The sequence below is a fragment of the Stomoxys calcitrans genome, chromosome 2 (assembly GCF_963082655.1).
Source record: "Stomoxys calcitrans chromosome 2, idStoCalc2.1, whole genome shotgun sequence".
Classification (NCBI taxonomy): domain Eukaryota; kingdom Metazoa; phylum Arthropoda; class Insecta; order Diptera; family Muscidae; genus Stomoxys; species Stomoxys calcitrans.
In genome coordinates, this window is record NC_081553.1 from 228645091 (window position 1) to 228668642 (window position 23552).

Here is a 23552-nt window from a genome sequence, read left to right on the forward strand (position 1 = left end):
AGTACATGGTACTATTTGGTAAATGGTACTATTTTGTGTTTGGTACTATTTAGTACTTAGTAATTTTTAGTAATTGGTCCTTTTTAGCACTTGGTACTTTTAGTACTTGGTACTTTTAGTAGTTGTTACTTTTTAGTGCTCGATACTTTTTATACTTTTAGTACTTTTTGGACTTAATACTTTTTATAGCTTAGTACTTTTTATTAATTAGTACATTTAAGTACTCAGTACATTTAGTACTTGATACTTGTAAGTACTTCATGATGATGGTACTTTAAAATATTTTGTACATTTTAGTACTTGGTACTTTTGAGTACTAGGTAATTTGTTGTACTTGACAGCATTTAGTTGTTGTTGTTGTAGCAGTCTGTTGTACACCGAGGCGGCAGCCCTTGCCGATAAAGGATTCCATTGGGTCAATCCGGTACGTACAGCCGGCTGCCATAGGATTTCTTGCATTTAGTTATTGGTGCTTCTAGTACTTGGCAGCATGTAGTTCTCGGCAATATTTGTTACGTGGTAGCATTTAGTACTAAGTATAATTTTGAACTTGGTATTAGGTAGAATTTACTACTTTGAACTATTGAATATTCGTATTATATAGTAATTAGGCCCATTTAGTACTTGGTACTATTAAGTAATTTGCACTATTAAATACTTGGTACTATTCTTTTTAGTAATTGTTACTTTTGAGTACATGGTACTACTTAGTACAGGAGGCCACCATATGCAGAGGTTAGCACGTCTACCTAGGACTCTGAACGAGAGAACATCAGAAAAAATTCAGCGGGGATGATCCCCTCCTTATGTTGGCAACATTTGTGAGGTACTATGCCATATAAACACTTCTCCTCAAAGATGGGTCGCACGGCGTCACGCCCTTCGTATTCAGCAATAGAAAGGAGACCCCTTATCATTGAGCTTAAACTTGAATCGGACAACACTCATGGCTATGTGAAAAGTATGCCCCTGTCCTTTAATGGAATGTTCATGGACAAATTTCTATTTGCACTATTTAGTGCATGGTACTATTTAGTTCTTGGCATGGTACTATTTAGTAATTCTTACCTTTGAGTACTTGGTGCTATTAAGTAATTGTTACTATTTGGTACTTGGTATTACCTAGTACTTGGAACTATTCAGTACTTGGAACTTTTCGGGACTTGGAACTATTCAGTACTTGGTACTAAATATTTAGTACCGGGAGGACGGGGTCCTTAGAGGCCGGATAAACCTTATGCTAAGGAATATGTGGATACATTGTGGGTGCCATGACATAAATATAAGAGAGAAAGTGGCACAGGGTACGACACAGGTGAGGGATTTTATAGCCACTCTTTTGGGTGACCACCATAAATAACCTATATAACGGGATGCTGACTGAGGAGGGATTTGAACCCGTCTGTTATGCAGTCGACGTTATAATATTTCTTAGAGGTAAGGATCCGAACCAGCTATGCAGAAGGGCCGAAAGGGTTTTACATATAGCATATGACTGGGCTAGACCCAGGGGTCTTAATGTTAACCCAGAGAAGGATGAAATATGCCTGCTCACAAGAAAGACGAAGATGGGCTAAGTTGACGCACCACGTTTCCTCAATAAAACGATATTTGACCTTGTCAGATATCGACAAGTTCAAATACATAGAAGTGATCTTGGATAGGCAACAGAATTGGAAGTGACACATTCAGGAGCGTACAGAGAAGGCTCACATATGTTGGGCATTATGTAGACGAGCCTATGGCCCGAAATGGGGCCTGAATCCGAGGATAGTCCACTGGCTCTACAGGAGCGTAATTCGACCAAAACTTAAAACTCAATAGTTTGGTGGTTTGGAGAAACATAAGGACCATACGACAGGTTCAGAGAACATTTTGTCTTGGCACATGCGAAGCGATGAGAACCACGCCCACAAGGGCACTGGAGACTATTCTAGATATCTGACCTATTGACATACAGATTAAGTGTGAGCCAGCCACTGCGGCTATGAGACTTAAGGCGATGGGAGAATGGATTGAGGATGGAAGCAGCTCATACCATCGCCGTATAATCGACCCTATGTATAACATCCTGAAAGGAAGGGAAGAGGTTTCCGATCGGATAGCTGAAACTACCCTTATGGTCGAGTGCGAGGCACTGCTGCCAGCCGAACAGTCTTGGACTGACGGAACCCTAGTATTGCCATCTGAAAGATCATGTTACACGGATGGATCAAAGCTAGAGCGCACAACAAGCCGATTACTGGCTTAGGTGTATGTCTTTAGGGGCATGGGATGGGTTTATATCTACACCCACTTTTCAAGCTAACCTAACCTAAAGTACATTTTCCTTTACAAAAAAAAAATAAAACTTTCCAATCAATAACGATTTCCTTTCAAAAAAAAGTCAAGGCGGAACTATGCTCTACCTGAGCCAAATTGTGAAAATCAAAAAACAAAAAGAAATAGGGCCTACAAAACAAAGACATTAACAACAATTCAAACAACGAAACGTCCAAAATCTAATTGTTATAAGACAAAAAATAAAGAAAAGTTGCTTTTAACAAATTGTTCCCTTCTTTTTTTTCCTTGAAAAATTTCTGCCAATTGGTTGATTAAAGTGCAAAGCACAATGTTGCTGTTAAAGACAAATGTTTAACCAACTGTTACAAAATCAAGCAGAAGAGGAAAAGAAGAAAAAAAGTAAGCCAAGTACAAATACTATAAAATTACTAAGCCGGAGACAGTTTGGAGTAGATGTGGTGTTACGCTTTAGTGATTGTCAGTTACACAAATTAAAGTTTTTCCCCTTGCGTTATAGCGTAGTAATGTCGCGCATCAACAATGCAGAGAGACAGGAAGGTGGGTTGTTGGTTGTTTAGCCAACTACGACGAAGTGAACTTTTTTCAATGGCTCAATGGCGAAAACAAAAGAAGCTCTGTTGATTTAAGTTCTTGGGCGACGCGCTACATCAAGTAAGTAAAATACACATACAAGTATAGATATAAGCTGGTGTACACCAAAAGGTAATCTTAAAAGAAAATTGTAGTACTTCACCAAGAAAAAAAATGTAATAGGTAACGCTATTTGATACGTGGTACTGTGTGGTTTGTGGCACTTAGGGCTATTTTTTACTACGTACTTTTATTAAGTACTATTTATTACTAGGTGCTATTTGGACAAGGTACTATTTAGTACCAGGTACTATTTAGTACTAGGTTCTATTTAGTAATAGGTACTATTTAGTACTAGGTACTGTTTAGTACTAGGAACTATTTAGCACTGGGTACTATTTAGTACTAATTACTGTTTACTACTATGTACAATTCAGTACTAGGTAAAATTTGGTACTAGGTACAATTTAGTACTAGGTACTATTCAGTACTAGGTATTATTCAGCACTAGGTACAATTTAGTACTAGGTACTCTTCAGTACTAAGCATTATTTAGTACTAGGTACTATTTAAAACTAGGTACTACTTAGTACTAGGTACTATTTAGTACTAGGTACTATTTAGTACTACGTACTATTCAGTACTATGAACTATTTAGTACTAGGTACTACTTAATACTAGATACTATTAAGTTCTAATGACTATTTTATACTGGGTACTATTTAGTACTTTGTAATATTCAGTTCTATACCAAAGGAAAGGGTATTAAAACTACCCTTACCCAAGGAAAAGAGTACTAAAACTACCGTTACCCAAGGGAAAGGGTACTAAAACTACCTTTACCCATGCAAAGCTTACTAAAACTAACCTAATCCAAGGGATATGGTACTAAAACTACTCTAACCCAAGGGAAAGGGTACTTAAACTACCCTAAGCCGAAAGAAAGGGTGCTTAAACTATCCTTACCCAAGGGAAAGGGTATTGAAACTACCCTTACCCGAAGGAAAGGGTATTAAAACTACTCTTACCCAAGTGAAAGGGTACTAAAACGTCAGTTACCCAAGGGAAAGGTTACTGAAACTACCCTTACCCAAAGAAAGGGATACTAAAACTACACTTACTCAAGGGAAAGGTTACTAAAACTATCCTTACCCAAAAGAAAGGGTACTTAATTTATTCTTACCCAAGGGATAGGGTACATAAAAATACCCTAGTATTTGGAAAACTTAGTATTATGTTCTATCTTGTACTAAAGATATGCGTCTGACACTCTATATTTATAGAAATTATCTCAGCAGGGTACACAATATTCGTTACTTATCCGCAACTGTTTCTATATAGAAAACAAGTAAAAAGGCATTAAGTTCGGCCGGGCCGATCTTTGAATGCACGTCACATCGGGTATATATGTAAACCCCCTTTCGTCACAATCCGATGAAAATTGAATAACTTATGCACCCAAATTCAGCGCGGACATTAAGTCTTTTAAATATAAGTCACCATATTTGGGTCCTATGTTGGGAGGTGTAGAACTACTCACAGTTTCAAATTTCAGCGAAATCTGTTAAAAATAAAGCTTTTATGGGCTTCAGACCCTTTATCGGGAGATCGTTCTATATAGCAGCTGTATTTAAATATAGTTCAATCTGAACCATACTTAGGTCAGATGGTGGGAGGCCTAAAACTACTCACTGTTTTAAATTTCAGCGAAATTGGGCAATAAATAAAGCTTTTATGGGCTTCGGACCCTTTATCGGCAGATCGGTCTATATGACAGCTATATCTAAATATAGTCCGATCTGAACCATATTTAGGTTCGAAGTTGAGAGGTTTGAAACTACTCACTGTTTCAAATTTCAGCGAAATCTGTTAAAAAATAAAGCTTTTATGGGCTTCAGACCTTTTATCGGGAGATCGGTCTATATAGCAGCTGTATTTAAATATAGATCGATCTGAACCATACTTAGGTCAGATGTCGGGAGGTCTAAAACTATTCACTGTTTTAAATTTCAGCGAAATTGGGCAACAAATAAAACTTTTATAGGCTTCAGACCCTTTATCGGGAGATCGGTCTATATCGCAGCTAAATCTAAATAAAGTCCGATCTGAACCATATTTGGGTCAGATGTCGGAAGGCCTAAAACTACTTACTGTTTAAAATTTCAGCAAAATCGAATGAAAAATGAAATCTATGGGCATTGGACCCTTTATCGGAAAATCGGTCTATGTAGCAGCTATATCCAAATATGGTCCGATTTGGCCCGTTCAAGAACTTAACCAGCGTGACGTATCTGTGCCAAATTTCAGCTCAATATCTCAATTTTTGAAGCCTGTAGAGTGATTACAACAGACGGACGGACAGACGGACATCGTCTTAGAATTTTACGACGATCCGAAATATATATATACTTTGTAGGGTTGGAAATCGATATTTCGATGTGTTGCAAACGGAATGATTAAATGAATATACTCCCTATCCTACCGTGGTGGGTATAAAAATATCAAAAAAATGCGTTAAACTTCCCCAAGTTGACAATGACTCTGTGTTGCAACAAAGTCTGTAAACATTAGTCTTTATTTTTTTTTGTTTCTTTTGCAATATCACTCAAGCGTAACAATGTTTAAGGTATACTAAGAATGAAAAAAGCGTATGATTGACAAACTTCAAAATCTAGCTGTAGACAAGGAAAAGCTAAGTTCCTCAACTCTCTAATTTAGCAGAAAACGGGAAAACAAATAACCAAAAACAAAAAAAAAATGAAGCGTCTGTTTATATCGTCCAAGAGATATTTAAATAGAATTGTCAAAGATTGTGGGGGTATAGATAAAATAATTATGTGTCTATGTTACTTCTAATGAGGAAATAATTGACATTCAACGGAGCCAAGAATTTTCTCTTTACCACAATTTTCTTTGAAATTTAAACCGGAACTCTTGGATATTTGGAGTATCTACTATCTGCCTATGGTGTGGCATGAAAATTATAGCAAAATGAGGCTATCAAACATAGACGGACGGACAGACAGGCGGATGGTTGGCTTAGAACACCCCAGAAACATAAAAACGTGAGATTTATTCGAAAATAAGGCTTAGGCAATGCTCTAAACATTGTAAGTTTTTTGTACGAGTATTTTGTATCATACTTTTCGGTGCGTTTTTTTTTTGTTCATTTTCCAAGTGCCGTTTATAATCAGCTTAAAAATACAAAAACACATTTTTTTTTCAACAACAAATTGTAAACACATTTTTAAGGCATTGAAGTGGAATCACCTTTTTCAGCCCTAGAGTGTGGCACCCTCATCAATCTGCTCTCTGGCACAGTCATCATTGTCGCCCTTTTATTTTATTGATGTCAAATGTCATTTATTGTAAGTAATTGGATTAAAATGTTTCCAATGAGAATATTACAATTCATTTGTGTCTCTTTTTTTCCCCATTTCAATGGAATCTAGAACAGTATTGAACAAAATCCAAATCTGCTGTGATTTTTTTTCTTTAAGCAATTTGGGCTCTTTGTTTTGCAGAAAAGAAAAATCAATATACGGACCAATTTTTAAAGGCGAGGTTATGCTTTTAATTCAATTTGGTTGGAAACGCATTTTTAAAGTGAAATAAATACAAGAATAGAAAAAAAGTCAAATGGAGTTATAGAATTTTTCTACCATTATATTTAACAAAATTGATTAAAATAAAAATAAAATACAAAATATTAAATATATGATTTTAAGAATTTTTAGAAAATTAATTTTTTGTAGATTTAAAACTCTTACAAAAATTACTAAGAAATTCAAAATCAAAACCTCCATTTTTGTGGAGCTACCCACATTATCATAAACAATGTTTACTTTAAATACCCAACATAAAATAGCCCGCTTTTATCTTTATGGCAACGACGACCACCTTTTAATTGTTTCCCTTTCATAGCTAATTCCCGGAATGTAGTATGACGGTAAATAAGTACCAAGTTAAGTTTCCAAGTTATGCTAGCAAAAATATTTGCAAAACAATTGTGTAATTACTTAATAAGGTTTCGTAAACAAGAATTAATAATAAATAACAACAACAAGAACAATAATAATAACAACAACAACAACAAACAAATTGCAAACATTCCGCAAAGTACGAGTATGAAACAGTTAAAAAAAATCTAGATAAACAAAAAAATTATAAAAACAATGATGTAGCTATGACTAAAAAGGTGAATAAACCTTTTTATGAATCAGTATCGAGCTAGTTGATGACTCTGTAAATACTCGGGAAAACTGTGAAAAAGGGAGGGTGAAGTGAGAAAGAGAATAAGCAGACTCTAATTGGCCTGCCAGCAGAGGAAGAGTAAATACGAAATGGTAGGAAACTAAAACTAAAGTGTCATCACGCACATTTAACGGAGGCCATGTCCCCACAATGGGTTATTAAAATGGATATACCAAACGGCGAATCTCTTGACATTTTTCTAATTTTTCGGTGAACATCCCATTAAGGAAGAAAAAAGCATTATAAATATTGAAGAATAATGCCTTTATTTTATATTAAAATCTTGGAAAATTTTGCATAATCTGGAAAGTGTTGTAAAAACTCTTTTATAGAAAATTTTTCGAATGTAATTCTTATTAAGATAAAAAAAAATAAATTTTTATGGAGAACTAATGGGTCGATTATGGATTGCAACTCGACTACAGTTGAGTTGCCAGTAGAGCTAGACAAACTATCGATAATCACAACATTGCATATTTTCGATATTTCTAATAATAAATAACGATACTATCGTTAATTTCCCATCAACAATATTTCATACGATATTGATGAAATATCAATGCACAGGCCAAATAAAATCAAATTTAATACTTATTTGATGAAGGTAATCATTGTACAAAATTTTAGCCCAATCGGATGAAAATAGCGCCCTCTATAGGTGCAATGTATCTTATAGGTTAGATTCAGTATTGGGACGCTTATTTTTGTTCAATTTTGCAAAAATTTTAACTTTGCCGATAGCATCAATAGGGAAAATATCAATCGATATTCAGACAAAAAATAAAATATCTTTAGTATCGATAGTGGCATCGATATTTTGCCTGATCTAGTTGCCAAGAGACAATGCCACAAAGTAAAAATTAGCATAAAGTTGTAAATTTTTGTCAATTTCATTCAAAATCAGTAATTTGAAAGTTCAGCTACAAAGAAATTTGTAAAAACGTACGTAACTCAATGCAAAAATGAAAATTTTCTGTAACGAAATTGGCCGTTGGCAACACAACTAAAGTTGCCTTGCCATCCATAATCGACCCATTAGTTCTATAGAAAACGTTAAAAAAATTTATTACTTCATAAAATTTTGTCAGAAGTATTTTTTTTTTTGTAAAATTTGTAATATTTGTAAAATTAAATTTTTACAAGATTACTCAAAAATTTTTGCAAATTGTTACTGGAAGTTGTTCGCGTTCTTATTTTTTCCAGCAGAAAAGAGCGGGAGAGTGCGTGAGAGCGAGCAAAATTTTGAGAGTTTGGTAATAGGGGGGCTTAAAAATTTCTACTGGATTTTTTTTCTCAGCAGAAATTTGCAGCATCGAACAGCTGTTTTATGGGAACCAGTTATTCAATTCAAATAAATAGCAAAAGAGAGTAAAGTCAGTGCTTATACTCCTGAATATTTTTAACTAGAAATTTCAAAAATTTTTCAAAAAAAAAAAATTATTTGTTTTTTAACAATTGTTTTCATGATCTCAAACCTATTCGATCATCAACCGCCATTGTCCGTGTGTAGTGAATTTCAATAATTTATAACCATTGAAAATCCAAGAATATGGACACCGGCAGTGTTGGAAATATTCGATTTCTTAAAAATAAAAAACTTAATAATTGTAAAAACTCTAATAATTGTAAAAATACGTCTAAAGTTCGTTCGTGTCGAACTTTGGATACGCCCCCATTACGGATATATGAATCATTCTATTTTATTATAACTCCACTACCATAGCTCCACATACCCGAGAACTCTTATATGACAGCTATATCAGGTTATGAACAGATTTCAACCATACTCAACACAGCTGTTGGAAGTCATGATAAAAACCTCATGCTAAATTTCAGCCAAATCTGATAAGAATTGTGCCCTCTAGCGGCTCAAGAAGTTAAGATCCCAGATCGGTTTATATGACAGCTATATCAAAACGTGGACCGAAATAACCCATTTACAATCACAACCGACCTACACTAATAAGAAGTATTTGTGCAAAATTTCAAGCGGCTAGTTTTACTCCTTCGAAATTTAGCGTGCTTTCGACAGACAGACGGACGGACAAGGCTAGATCCACTTCAAATGTCTTGACGATCAAGAATATAAATACTTTATGGGGTCTTGAACGCGGTTGTTGGAAGTGATACCAAAACACCACGTGCAAAATTTCAATCAAATAGGATAAGAATTGCGCCCTCTAGAGGCTCAAGAAGTCAAGACCCAAGATCGTTTTATATCGCAGCTATATCAAAACATTGACTGATTTGGCCCATTTACAATCCCAACCGATTAACACCAATAAAAACCATTTGTGCAAAATTTCAAGCGGCTATCTTTACTCCTTGGAAAGTTAGCATTCTTTCGACAGACAGACGGACATGGCTAGATCGACTTAGAAAGTCATGACGATCAAGAATATATATAATTTATTAATTTATATAAAATGACGAAATAAGTGTACCCCCATCCTATGGTGGAGGGTATAAAAAGATAGCCCATTAGCATTGAGAACTTCAATTGGACAGCACTCATTCGTATAAGAAAAAGTATCCTTGCTATAGCTATATGACCTCCCTGGGTTCTTCTACAACTTTTTTTATTCTGAATTTTTTGTAGGTATTTATTTTTTACACACCAATTTTTAAAGTTCTTTTCTTTTATAACCCTCTACTTACTAGAACTCGCACACACGCACATATAAATATTTATAAATTAACAAAAACAACAAGAACTCTTTTTAACAAGGGGTACTTTTGTTGATCTTTTTCGAAAAAAAGCAATAGTTTATTTCAATTATTTGACCGCTTTTTGTCATACGAATATAACTGAACGAACACTAAGCTACAAAAAAATTTTCCATGTTGTTGATAACACGACCAAATATGAACTGAGTCCAAGGAACTAAGAATATTCGAAAATTAAGAAAAAATGTATTTAAAAACAAATTAGTACCTGTGAATCTTTACCAAACTCAGAGAGTGTAATAAGGTGCCAGGGCCATTACACTTTGTGACAAATTACAGGTCGTAAACAATTAATTTGGGAAATATTCCTATGTCTGTCCATATGAATGCCCATTAATTTTAAGCAAAATAAAATATAATTAAAGAAAAAGAAGAAAAAACCAAAAATCAGGTACACTCAGTTATTTGGGTGATTATGGCTGTTGTTGTTGTTTTTTTTAGCCTGTGCTTGCAACACTTGTTGCATCGTCATCTTCATTGAGGTTTTTCTTTGTATCGCTGCTTTGTTTGGCATTTTTCCGCGGCTCTATTGGGTTGGGTCTGTGTTACCCCACGACGCCTATTTTCTATTAGCTACCGGTCTTGGCTGCTGCTGATTATTTGCGGTTTGAGACGATTGTATTGCGTTTCACTGTATTTTTTTGAAATTTCATTTTTTATTATTTTTTTTAATTTTGTTTGATTTTCTTCACATTAACAATTCTTTAGGCGGAGTGTGACTCAATTGGCAATGGCGGTGGCGATGGCGATGGAGACGATACGTGCTCTGGTGTGGTGTTATGTGTAAATGTGTAAATGCGAGTGTTAAGTTTTCCATCAAATCAAACAAAAGTTCATACATAGCACATTGGGTGGAAAATAATTTTGTAAAAAAGAAAAAAAAAAAACATTAATAAGAGAGGATAGCGCATGTATTTTGGAATTAAACCGCTAAAAATATCCGCCACTGTTCTGTGCCATGGACCTGTGCCAAGTGGAAATCACTACACACTTGTTGGAGAGTCAAATGGAATGCATTGAAGTTGCCAGTGGTATGGAGAACTATGGGTCAGCCAGTAGAAACCAGACTGCATTAGTGATACAAAAACAGACAACATGTCAGTTTTAATTATTTTATTACACGAAAATGCATCAACATTAGCAAATATCAAGATCATTTTTTTAACAACTCAAAAACAGGTGTTCAAATTGGCGATGAAGTCAATCAAACGTGAGTTGTTGGTTACTCATCGTGCAATGAGAAATGCACGCAAAAACCCTTCTAAACATAAAGGAAGGAAGAGAGGAGATGTTATCGCAGAATAGGATATACGTATGACTGGATATCATCCTTGGCGAAACGAAGGGAGGGGAAATTGCAAAATACGAAATGGTTTCAGGAAATCATCATTAAAATATTTTTTTTAAAATAAAGTAAAATAAAAATAAAAATTAATTTAAAAAAAAGAAATATAAAATAGAAATAAAATATAAAAAAATAATAAAAAAATAAAATATGCTTATACAAAATCAACGTCAGTAGATTTCATATAGGCATTAATGCTAAAAATCTAACCATCCTAGAAACGCGTTTGTCAATGGTGTGATATCAATGCCCTGTTGTCTGATAGCTGGCAATTTCTTTTCTTCAATTCACAACCAGTAAGGAAAGGCAAAAATTGGGCAGTGCCGACTGTATGATACCCTACACCTACCCTATAAGTACAAAGTGGGCGCTAAGTCCAATTTTGACGGACCTCGGCGGATGTTTTAAGCAATCCGTATCAAATTTCGAGCGAAAATGTTCAAACTGTAATAACTACGGTTAACAAATGACAACATTATTGCAAATTACCCAAAATCTGATGAACACATATATAGCAACTATATCTTGATCTGGACCGACTTGCATGAGTCATAAGAAAATCCTTCTTGCCAAATTTCGAGAGAATCGGTTAGCAAATGGCCACATTATTGCAATATTAGTCCAAATCTGAGCTATATCCAATGGGAGCTTAATCTAAATCTGAACCGACTTTTTTGAATTTCAATAGGTATCGCCTGTTGGTCAAAAAATATGTCAGTACCAATTTTGAAGACGATTGGATGAAAATTGCGACATGTAGTTTCTGCACAAATTAACATGGACAAACGGACAGATAGGCAGACAGACGTAGCTAAATCGAATCAGAAAGTGATTCTGGGTCGATCTGTATACTTATCAATGGGTCTATCTCTCTTCCTTCTGGGTGTTACAAACATATGCACTATGTTATAATACCTTCCTAATACATATTATCGTGGTCATTTAAGCTTGAATAACATAAAAAAATGATTTATTCAAAAGACCAGCTCTGGTAGGTTAGGTTAGGTAAGAGTGGCAGTCCTTTGCAGATTCACTTAGACAATTTTAAGTCCATTGCGATACCACAGTAGCACGCTACCAACTCGGCTACCGGGGCGCCCATACTGATCTCCGAGTGCTGATTTTGCTGAAAGTATGGTAAGTTGTATTAGACCTCAATTCATCCTCTCTGGATATTGCTGCGGTATACACCGATCGCCCGATCTATGGCCTTTCACCCATAAATGCCTTTTTTATTACCCCATTTCTCAGAATTTTGGAACAGTGAGCTGCGTTAGACCCTCAAAGTCCTTATTGAGATTGACTCAGATCGGAATTTGACACTTAAAAGTCAGTTTCCTGTCCAAGATCACTGCTAAATATTTGACCTTGTCACATATCGAAATCATTCTATTGAGGAAATTTGGTGCGTCAAATTGGCCCTCCTTCGTCTTCCACGTGAACAGGCATATTTCAGTCTCCTCTGAGTTAACATTAAAGCCCCTAGATCTAGCCAAGTCCTATGCCATATGCAAGAACCTTTCGACCCTTCTGCATAGCTGATTCGGGTCCTTATATCTTAGAAGTATTCTCAGTCAACATCCGTAATAGGTTTTTTATGGTGGTCATCGTGTTCATCGAAGATAAAATGCCTCCTTGTTGCGTGCCCTGTGCCACTTTCTTTTTCCTAAGCATATAGTTTATTCAGCCTCTAAGGACCTAGTGCACCCGGTACTGATCTTAAAGTACGTTTAAATTGGCAACTAAATCCTGATTTATGGCTTTTTCGAGATTTAAGTGCTAAATCCGAGGATTTTGCAGGTTTAATTTCGGAGTATATACAATTTCTTGGCAAGCTGGGTATAAATCGGAAAGATCGGACCAAAATTGTGGCCACTACAACCTTAAAAAGTCATACCTGACGAAAGATATATGGGAGCTATATCTAAATCTGAACCGGTTCTAAATTTTACGACAATCGAAAAACAAATGCGACCTGTAACTTCATCACAAGAATATCGAAAGAGCAGGAACAAATTTTTGAAGTCGAGAGGCGCGGATTAGGATTTTATTTTAGATACATGGTTTCTTCTTAGAATTGTATGTAGTCTACGTTTCTGCTATACGATTTTTAATTTTTTTTTATCCATACAAATCAACCCGCCCTAATGTATATTCTTTGAATTGTTGTAAGTCAATATTTCGAGGTATTACAAACAGAGTGACGAAGTTATAATGCCGCCAGCCTATGATGAATGGTATAAAACAAGGAAGCCACTGTTTACCTAAGGCCACCAGTACGCTTTATTAGCCAGCGTTTAATTTTTGACGTTGATCACTTTCAGCGGCAAACATTTGAAGTTTGCAATTCAAAGCCATGATAAACACTCACTAAACTTTCACACTTTCTTTGTTGTATGTCAAAGTGATGTTGGATTTATTACAAAAAAAAAAATACAGAGTACAAAAACACACTTCACCTGAAAACATTATCCAAATACAGCGATGACCTAAAAATATTTTCACGGGCTTTGGGTGAATGCTTTACTTTTATTGCTTCAATGTAGACGCTGTTAAAAAAGTTATTTGCAAAAAAAAAAAACGATAAACAAAACACACATACTATGACTTATAAAACATTAATTGTACAATGGAGAATTTTCTTTTGTATTTTTTGTTCATTGGTATGATTTATTTTGCAGCGTTTTGTTTAAACTCCAGCCATCCATAAACACCTGAACGAATAGAATTTTATAGCAAGAAAACAGTCGACAAAAAATTGTGGAATATATGGTTCACTAACAAAGCCTGAAGAATTTTTAGGAGTTAGAGGTGTTTTGTGTGATTTTCATTTTTTATTCTTAAAGAGTGGAGAATGAAATATAAATTATTGTTTCAGTGCATTCAGAGTTTGGGAGAAAGTAAACTTAAAGAGCCCTGTTTCGAACTCTTATGAGTGCTCTACACTGTGCTTCCTTGTCGTGGGTATGTAGAGCACCTTAAAACATTTTGCCAATTCTGGTTGATGGTAATCATGGCGGACTAGGAATGTAGATCCGATAGGCCATTCGAGTACTTTAACAACAGCCGAAACATATAAATTAGTTGTCTCGAACTGAACAATATCCAGTATGGCAGTATGGAGTCCCAAAAAGATTTAAAGACAAAAGAGAAGAAAATTCTGCAAAATTTCATATTTCAGAGACTGTAGGGAGTTTGCAACATACAGACGGACTAACTCATATACATACGGACTAACACACATACATAATACACCCATATACAGACGAAAAATCCTAGCTATCAGTTGTGAAGTAACTCCGTGGTGAACAAGTCAAAAACAAAACCCTGAGGACGAACATCGACAATGTTTCGAAATATTGGAAGAGATATAATATAAGATATAATATGGTATTAAAAAAACATCGGTTTTTTATTTTTACAAGCGGAACTAACTCCAACAAAGAGTTTAGAACAGTAAGACCATCATGTATATGCTTCATAGGGTGTTAGTAGTGATATAAAACGGGCTTGCAAAGTGGGAAGTGCTACTCTCTTACTTTACTTTAATTGGCTATGACAAAACATTTGTTCCACTAGCCGAACGTAGAATAGCATTCCTAGCGCCTCGATCTTCTGCGCTCATTCTAAAATCTCTGACACCAAGTTTTGAGGTATCTTCCACCACTTGACCTTTCCATCGGGCATTTGGTCTTCCCGGTTTTCAGAACAATATAACAACAGGGGTCTTGTATAGTGTAATCTTCGTCTGCCGAGAGGTGGCTTTGTTATAAACTGCTTACTTTGTCCAAAGTAGCATATGTTTGCCAGTATTATTTTTCGCTTAATCTCAAAACTGGTTTCATTCGTTTCGGTTACGGCGGTGCCGAGGTAGATAAAGTTACTGACTATCTCAAAGTTGTGGTTCCCAACTGTCTCCATTTTCTTTATCTGCTCGGTTGTACAAGTGTTTTGGAAGTTGAAACCATCCATTTCGTCTTATCTCCATTTACTGCCAGACCCATTTTCACTGACTCTCTTTCGATTCTTTCAAAGGCAGCAGTTACTACTTCCGGTGACCAACCTATGATGTCGATGTCGTCGGCATAGGCGAGTAGCACTCTCTCTACTCTCTACACTCTCCCATTACCATCATTGTTTACCTTAATTAGAATGCACGGATGCATCACTTGCCTTACATTAAACTGAACTTCATCCCCATTTACCAATTCAAATCCTTTTGTGGTCTCCCAGTACTCATTGTATCTGCGATGTTTGCATTTAGTTTAAAATTTCCAATTTTGTTTTCAATTCCACTTGGGTTTTGTCACTATGGCCACAATCGAGTATGTTGTGTACTTGAATGCGGTATTTAGGTTTCATTATCGTGTCATGGTTATTTAATATTTATTAACTGCCGTAAATTCGACTTTGCTACGCGTCACGACTGGCAGTGTCAATAATAAGTGAGAAAACAACAGACAGACGGACGGATCTCAATCTTAATCAGGCTCTTTAGCCAATAATATCACACGCATGTATAGAAGCAGGCTTTTGTGAACATGACAATCTCTTATGTAATTATGTATGTATGCGAGTGTAGGAGTGCGAGTGTGTTTATTGACACAATTGTTTCGTGTAAATAGTCTAATTGAAATGTGACAATTGCATATATAAATGTGTTAAGTTTAAACTACAAATTCATAAAATTTATTTTATGAATCAAAATCAAATATTTCTTGAGTTGGAAGCTATGAGTTTAAGATGAAAACTTTATCAAACTGAAATAGGAATGAAATTTTTGGGTTCATTTTTTAGCAAAAATGCTCATGGAAAATAAATTTCTATGAAGTTTTCGATGAAAAAAAGAATTGGAAAAATTATTCCAACACAAGCGAGTTCTGACGCAACACTTTATGAATCATATTCAATGCTTTCTATTCAAGGAATAGTATAGCAAAGAACTTATAAAAGTTAGGCAAGTGTGTGCTGCTATCGAAACATTTTGAATGGCATGGTGGATCGCGATTTCTGATACGCCATGTTATCTTCACCAACACCTATGTCAAATTGATTAAGGTGCTCTACATACCCAACGACTATTGAGTAAGGTGTAGAGCACGCTTTTGTTTTGAATCAAGGCTCAGTAAATACTGTAAGCACAAACATGCCAGTCAAAGTGTTTTTAATAAAAGCACATACTTGCTAACTTTTATAAGCTCTTTGCTATGCTATACTTCGAATAGAAAGCTTTGAATATGATCTCGAGCTACTATATGTTCAAAAAATCTGAAAATGGAATTTTGACCTAATTATCTGACCAAGTAGTTTACAAAAATCCCAAACAAAAGTAACTTTTCAGAAAACTATTTATAAATCTAATTCTAATTTTAGCCAAGTTTTCTTTGATTTTTTTTTATTGAAAATTTACCTCTAGCGTGGATAAGCCCATCAAATCACACCCATATCTGGCCTAGCTTCTATAATAACACAGCAATTTTAAACTTCAAAAAACTATAAAAAATTATTCAAAACAAAACTTCACACTTGAATAAAAAAGTTGATGACCTACAATAAAAGTTAATTACATGAAGTTGTAACAACACTTCGCTGGCAAATAACATTTCATAATCTTTTGATGTTATTCAGGCGAAAGATCATAAATTTCTGTGTTTATCTGTATGTTTGATTTTTTTTTGTTTTGTTTATAAATATTTCATAAATAGAAAGCTGCACATCCGTGACATGGAGTGAAAGATGAAGAATTGAATTTTTGAAATTTTTATTAATGAAAGAAAAACACATGGAAGTCAATGAACATTAACAATATGTTGTACGTGAATTTGTACTATTAATCATAACAGCAACAACAACAATAAAATCTGCGCGCTGTCCAGTGAAGAGATGACTAGGTAGCTATACTGGCAAATGCAGACACATGTACGGGTGCAAAAAATTAAAACCTATTGGAGGAAAAAAAAAACAAGTAATGGCAATAAATTGTTTAGATACTAAAAAGAGTGGTAAAAAAAAACAGAAAAAAATATTGAATTTCTCGAAATATATATATTTTTTTTTAATTTAATATTGATCCCAAATATTTGTATTGCTAAAATTTATAGAGAATGTTGCCTAATTTTCATTTTCATTGTTAGTTTTCTAATTCAGAATTAAACGTTGAAAGAATTGTTTTCTTAGATTTCTGTTTGAAGACCAGAAAATTTCCTGACAAATTATTTTCATAAACATTTTAGTAAACTTAGATTTTGTTAGAGAAGACTCCAAGATTATATACAAAATTGTGTCGAAATTTAGCATAAATTTGATATCAACAGAAAAGTTCGTCGAAATTTTAAAATTTTGTCTAATTTAATTTTTCTTCATAAAATTTTGTGTAAATTGAATTTTCTTAGAAACTCTGTTCGAAGTTAAGAAGTTTTACCGCTCTTTATTTATTTATATTTTTCGTTCAAGACAATTTGACTGAATTTGAATTTTTTAAGAACTTTTTTTGAGTTTTTTCATAAGAAATTTTGCAGAAATTTTATTTTACCGACAATTCTGTTGAATTTCTATTATTATAGGAGATTTTGTCGATTTTTTTTTTCATTTTTTCAAGTTCTTTACCTGTTAGGGCAAAGATCATTAAATTTTACAATTTTAGTTTGTTTCCCTTTCGAGACGAGCTCAATGATCGGAGATGCCAATGGAAAAGGAAAGCCAAATATAGCAACGCACACCGACCACTATAGGACGCGTTTCGTCTTTGGTCAGAACATTTTTCAACCGTATTGGGTGTGATGGCTTCAAAGGCCGTGCGTTGGTATGTTATATTTGAATCGTATTAATAGCATATAAAAAGCATCTATGATACAATTACCACATTAACCATGCTCGACAACCCTGTCTATAAGCTGCACTTTTTCACAATGCATGTATTTTTGTGTAATGACAGACATTCTATCTGTTACAAGTTATACTTCTTCCGTACTACACATGATTTTGTGCATCTGTTGGAAGTTTTATTGATGGCTTCGAACGCTAGACAACGGCAATGGCTCTCGCTGTTGCTGCGTGTGCACAGGTTCGAATCCCGGCCGCGCTCTTCCGATTTCTTTTTAATTTCTCAAGTTTATTGCCTGTTAGGGCGAAGATCGTTAAATTTCACAATTTGTGTTTGTTTCTCATTCGAGACGAGCTCAATGATCGGAGATTTTTTTTTGCAAATGGAAAAGGGAAGCCAGAGATCACCATACACACCAACCACTATGGGGCGCTTTTCGTCATTTGCTAAAAACAACTCATCGGACATGTTAGGTGTGAAGGATTCAAGGGCCATGCGGAAAATTGAAAATTAAATGTGAATTTTTTAATCAAATTTCTTTTTTAAAAATTTGGTAGATTTTTTATAGAAAATGTTGTAAATTTGTTGTGCTTTTTTATAAAAATTTACAAAATTTTTTAAAAATTAAATTCGTTTTTTTTTTGTTTTTTTTTTTTGCGGAAAATTTGATCGAAATTTTATGTTACCGACTAGATTGTCGAAATTCTATTTTACCGTTGGATTTTTTTGTCTAGCTGAAACAAATAGGGTTTGTTTCTGTTTCTATTTCGAATAGAAAGCAAAATTAAAAGCCTTTTTAAAAAGTTTTAAGCAAAATGTGGTTGCTATTAATGCCCCTATTATTATTAATCCCCCTACTCACTAATTAGTGAACTGTGTAATGGTAGAAGCATGCTTTTTTGAGAGGAACATTTGATCATATCTTGAGAGAAGAGGAGAGAAGGGAAGAGAGCGCGACAAATGTGATCCATGGTAGAGGGTATTTAAGACTCCGTCCGGCCGAACATAGCACGCTTTTACTTGCTAAATTTTAATAATATAATTTAAAATTCTTTCGAATATTTCTTATAGAAAATTTAGTCGATTTTGTTATAAAAATATTTTTAAAATTTTTTCTTAATATTTAGTCGAAATTTTATTTTTAAAAAATATTTTATAAAATTTTTTTGTTCTTTTTTTATGGAAACATTTTGTAGGTGTTTTTATAAAAAATGTTTCGTTGAATCTATTGCATTTAAAAAAAAATTGGTGTAAATATTTTGTAGAAAAATTTGTCGTAAAATTTTTTTTTTAAATTTTGTCGAAATTTAAATTTTAATGAAAATTTATATTTGAAATTCAATGCTTATAGACAATTTTCTCGATTTTGTTTTATACAATAAATGCAAGACAATTTTTTGTCATTTAAAATTTGGTAGACTTTTTTTTATTGAAAATTTTATAATTATTTAACGGAAAATTTTGTAACTTTTTTATAGTAAATTTTTAAATTTTTTTGCTTCAATGGAAAATTTCGATTTTTTCGATTTAGTTTTAAGAATATTTGTTTAAAATTTCTTTTTATAAAAATTTTGTTGATTTTTTATATTTATAGAAAAATTTGTGGATATTTATTTTTATAGAAAAAATTTTCTGTTTTTATAGAAAATTTAGTCGAAATTTGATTTTCAGGAAAAATTTTTTTAAATTGTTTTTTTATAGGGAATTTTTCTGATTTTTGATTACTTTTGAAAGGATTATCAAAATTGGACTTTTGCAAAAAGGTTACAGAAATTTAAAGTTTTCTTTTGAAAGCTTTGTATTTGTTTACTTTGTCTACGGCACTTTTCTATTTTAAAAACATATCTCATTTATAATAATTGTCACATACTCAAAATGTATATAAAATTAAAATTTTCTAATGGCACAAAGAAAAGGTGCGGTCTTTATGCAGCCATCTACCACCTCCACGTGAATACAAACAAATATGCCAATGGCCAATAGCAAAATAAATAATAAATAAAACCCATTGATGAGAACTATAGAAAAATATTAATAAGTATAAAAATTTTCTCACACAAAGTGGTTTATTTTGATTTTTTTTTTCAAAATTGCCCAAAAAAATGCCCAAAGCAAGAGACGATGACGATGAAGGAACACCTGTACAATGAAGTATACACCCCAATGAAGAAATCGAAATGAATTGAATTCCTATATCAAACAAAAAGCCATGGTTGGATCTGTATGTGAGCGTGAGTACACCTCCTCTTCATGTGTTTTGCTTTGCTTATTAAAATGAGGTTAATTTTGTAATAAATTAAATTAAATATATGAGAGGAAAAAAAATTCAATTATATTTGCGCCAAGTGGCTATTTGGTATCTATCTTTCTCTCTCTCTGAAATGCTACTTTGTCGTGTAGTTTGTCAATGACTTTATGGCAATTGAAACGCTGTTATTGGCCATAGACATGATGTGGCCATAATCAGGGATCCATATTTGTATTCGTTGCTTATATTGAAAACGTGACTTGGCTACTTTCTTTTCACTTATGGTCGTCTCTGATGGTAGTTTATTAGTTTTAATAGTTTTTTTTTACTGTTTTTGTATGGTTGGCGTCTAATTAACCCATTGTGTTTAACCCTTTAATGGGAACAGTATAGAAATACAGATTTTTGTGTACTAGAAACTACGAGTGTAGTTTGAGTACAAAAGTGTTTTCTTTTTATACCCTCCACCATAGGATGGGGGTATACTAATTTCGTCATTCTGTTTGTAACACCTCGAAATATGCGTCTGAGATCCCATAAAGTATATATATTCTTGAGCGTCATGTCATTTTAAGTCGATCTACCCATGTCCGTCCGCCTGTCTGTCCGTCCGTACGTCTGTCTGTCGAAAGAACGCTAACTTTCGAAGGAGTAAAGCTAGCCGCTTGAAATTTTGTACAAATACTTTTTATTAGTTTAGGTCAGTTGGTATTGTAAATGGGCCAAATCGGTCCATGTTTTGATATAGCTGCCATATAAAGCGATCTTGGGTCCTGACTTCTTGACCCTCCAGAGGGCACAATTCTCGTCCGATTTGACTGAATTTTTGCACCTGGTGTTTTGGTATCACTTCCAACAAGTATGGTTTAAATCGGTCCATGTTTTGATATAGCTGCCATATAAACCGATCTTGGGTCTTGACTTCTTGAGCCTCTACAGGGCGCAATTCTCTTCAGATTTAACTGAAATTTTGCAAGTTGTGTTTTGGTATCACTTCCAATAATTGTGCTAAGCATGATTTAAATCGGTTCATAATCTGGTATAGCTATCGTATAAACCGATCTTGGATCTTGACTTCTTGAGCCAATAGAGCGCGCAATTCTCGTTCGATTTGGCTGAAATTTTGTATAACGGCTTCTCTCATGACCTTCAACATACGTGTCCAATATGGTCTGAATCGATCAATAGCTTGATACAGCTCCCATATAAACCTATCTCCCCATTTTGCTCTTGAACCCCTACAATGCGGAATTTTTATCCAAATGAACTGAGATATAACACAATGACATTTACAATGTTCAGCATTCATTTATGATCCGAGTCGGACAATAACTTGATATAGCTCCAATAGCATAACAGTTCTTATTCAATATTCTTTTTTTTGCCTAAAAAGAGATACCGCGCATAGAACTCGACAAATGCGATCCATGGTGGAGGGTATATAAGATTCGGCCCGGCCCGGGCGAACTTAGCACGCTCTTACTTGTTTAGTCCATTAACATGTTGTCAGCATTACTAAGGCAATCACGGTGTGATGGACGATTGTCATATCACAAACTACAATGAAATCGTTTAGAAGCTTTCCCCTACTATTGATGTCCACGAATGCTTTGTTCTCAAGCCATGCCTCGACTCAGCCAGAAAATTTGAACGCTGTTGATTTCAAGAGGAAATATAAAATCCCATGAAGTATTGGAAAAGACAAAAAATGTTGGTGCTAATATTTCACTCGTCCAATCGGTATCGGAATGGGCTATAAATAGGCGAAACATTATCATTGAGATAAAAATTTAAATCTGAGACCATTTGTTGATATGAAAAAGATCCCCCTGCTCCTTTTGTTGGGATGTTCATGGCTCCATTTGGAAGTCATCGATATTTTGATTATTAATTAAATCCATTTTCAAATATACCGAAGCGCCATCTATTGGAGTGTAGTTTAATTTTTTTTTATAATTTCTTGAGAATTTTAATTTTTCATTTTTGATTTTTATGAGTATGGTTGAACTGAGAAATTAGGTGCCGTTGGTAATCTTTCGGCTTAAGTGCCAGGTCGAGGACATTATTTTAATTTTTATCTTTACTTTTTTTTTTGTTTTGCATATGCAATTATTTTATTATTTTGACTTTGAAAATACATTGCTTAACATTTATTTTTTTAATTTTTTATTAAAGTGTAAATACTTTTGTACACATGTTTCCATGTTCAAAACCGCCATTCTATTGTTTCATTCCATTTTATGTAATCCTATTATTTTTGGTAATAAAACCCTGTCCAACCACAAATGGTTAAATGTTTGTAGTCATACCAAAATTTGTGTAGCCCTATTCAAATGTGATTGGCTTCTCTTACATTTATAGGCCAATTTTAATAACAAAAAAAAAAATAACACAAAAGAAAAAACACCAAAAGTAGTACTCTTCATGTCTATTTTGTATTATAGCCTCTTTTTATGTTTCCCCTGTTAATTTTTTTTAAGATCACTTGGCGGAAATTATTAATCAGTTCAGAAAACTTTCTCCCAGGCGTTTATTTGGTTTGATGTTTATGTGAACAACGACTTGATAACACAAAAAAACGCCAAAGTCAGTTGGACGAATAGTAGCTCTTAGTCATATGAGCCAACCTCAAGTTGTTTTGTGACTGCATGCAAATGCTATTAACCATTAATGACAACTTAATGCCATTACTAGGTTAAAACAAAAAAGAAAACAACTAAAACAAATCTACAGTCAATTAAAACATATCATAACCAGCTATAAACAACTTTAACTTGTATCATATGGTGGCCAATTAAAAATAATATCCTGATCAAAGATATTGTCATCGCTAAATGATGAGGATTTAAATCAAAAGTAAATATGGTTGGAAAAAAACATTTGTAGATAATTGTCAATTTAGCTTTAGCAAATATTTGCTATTTGATATTAAACATTCAATTCTATAAAGAAAAAACTGATATACATTGAATCGAATGGTGAAGGTAAAAGATATATTTTAAAAATTCAAGTAAAAAATTAAAAATATGGCAATTTTTCTATAAATGACAAAATTGACAAAAATTTTTTATAAAAATACAATTTTGACAATTTGTTTTACAAAAAAATATTTCTATTAAAACAAATTTCGACAAAATTTTCTCTAAACATAAAAATTAGGACGAAATATTCCATAAAAAAATTAGAACAAAATTCTCTATTAAAATTAAATGTTGCCAAATTTTTTTGTAAAATTAATTTTTTTAAAATTTTCTATAGAAATAAAACTGACAAATTTGTCC

At 33.7% G+C, this 23552-nt stretch overlaps 1 protein-coding gene across 4 annotated transcripts in view; it reads right to left on the bottom strand.

The window, feature by feature from the left end:
* The window catches only part of LOC106084304 (afadin), a 192147-nt gene that overhangs the window by 124373 nt on the left and 44222 nt on the right, over positions 1–23552 (bottom strand). The gene's annotated exons all lie outside the window — the stretch shown is intronic.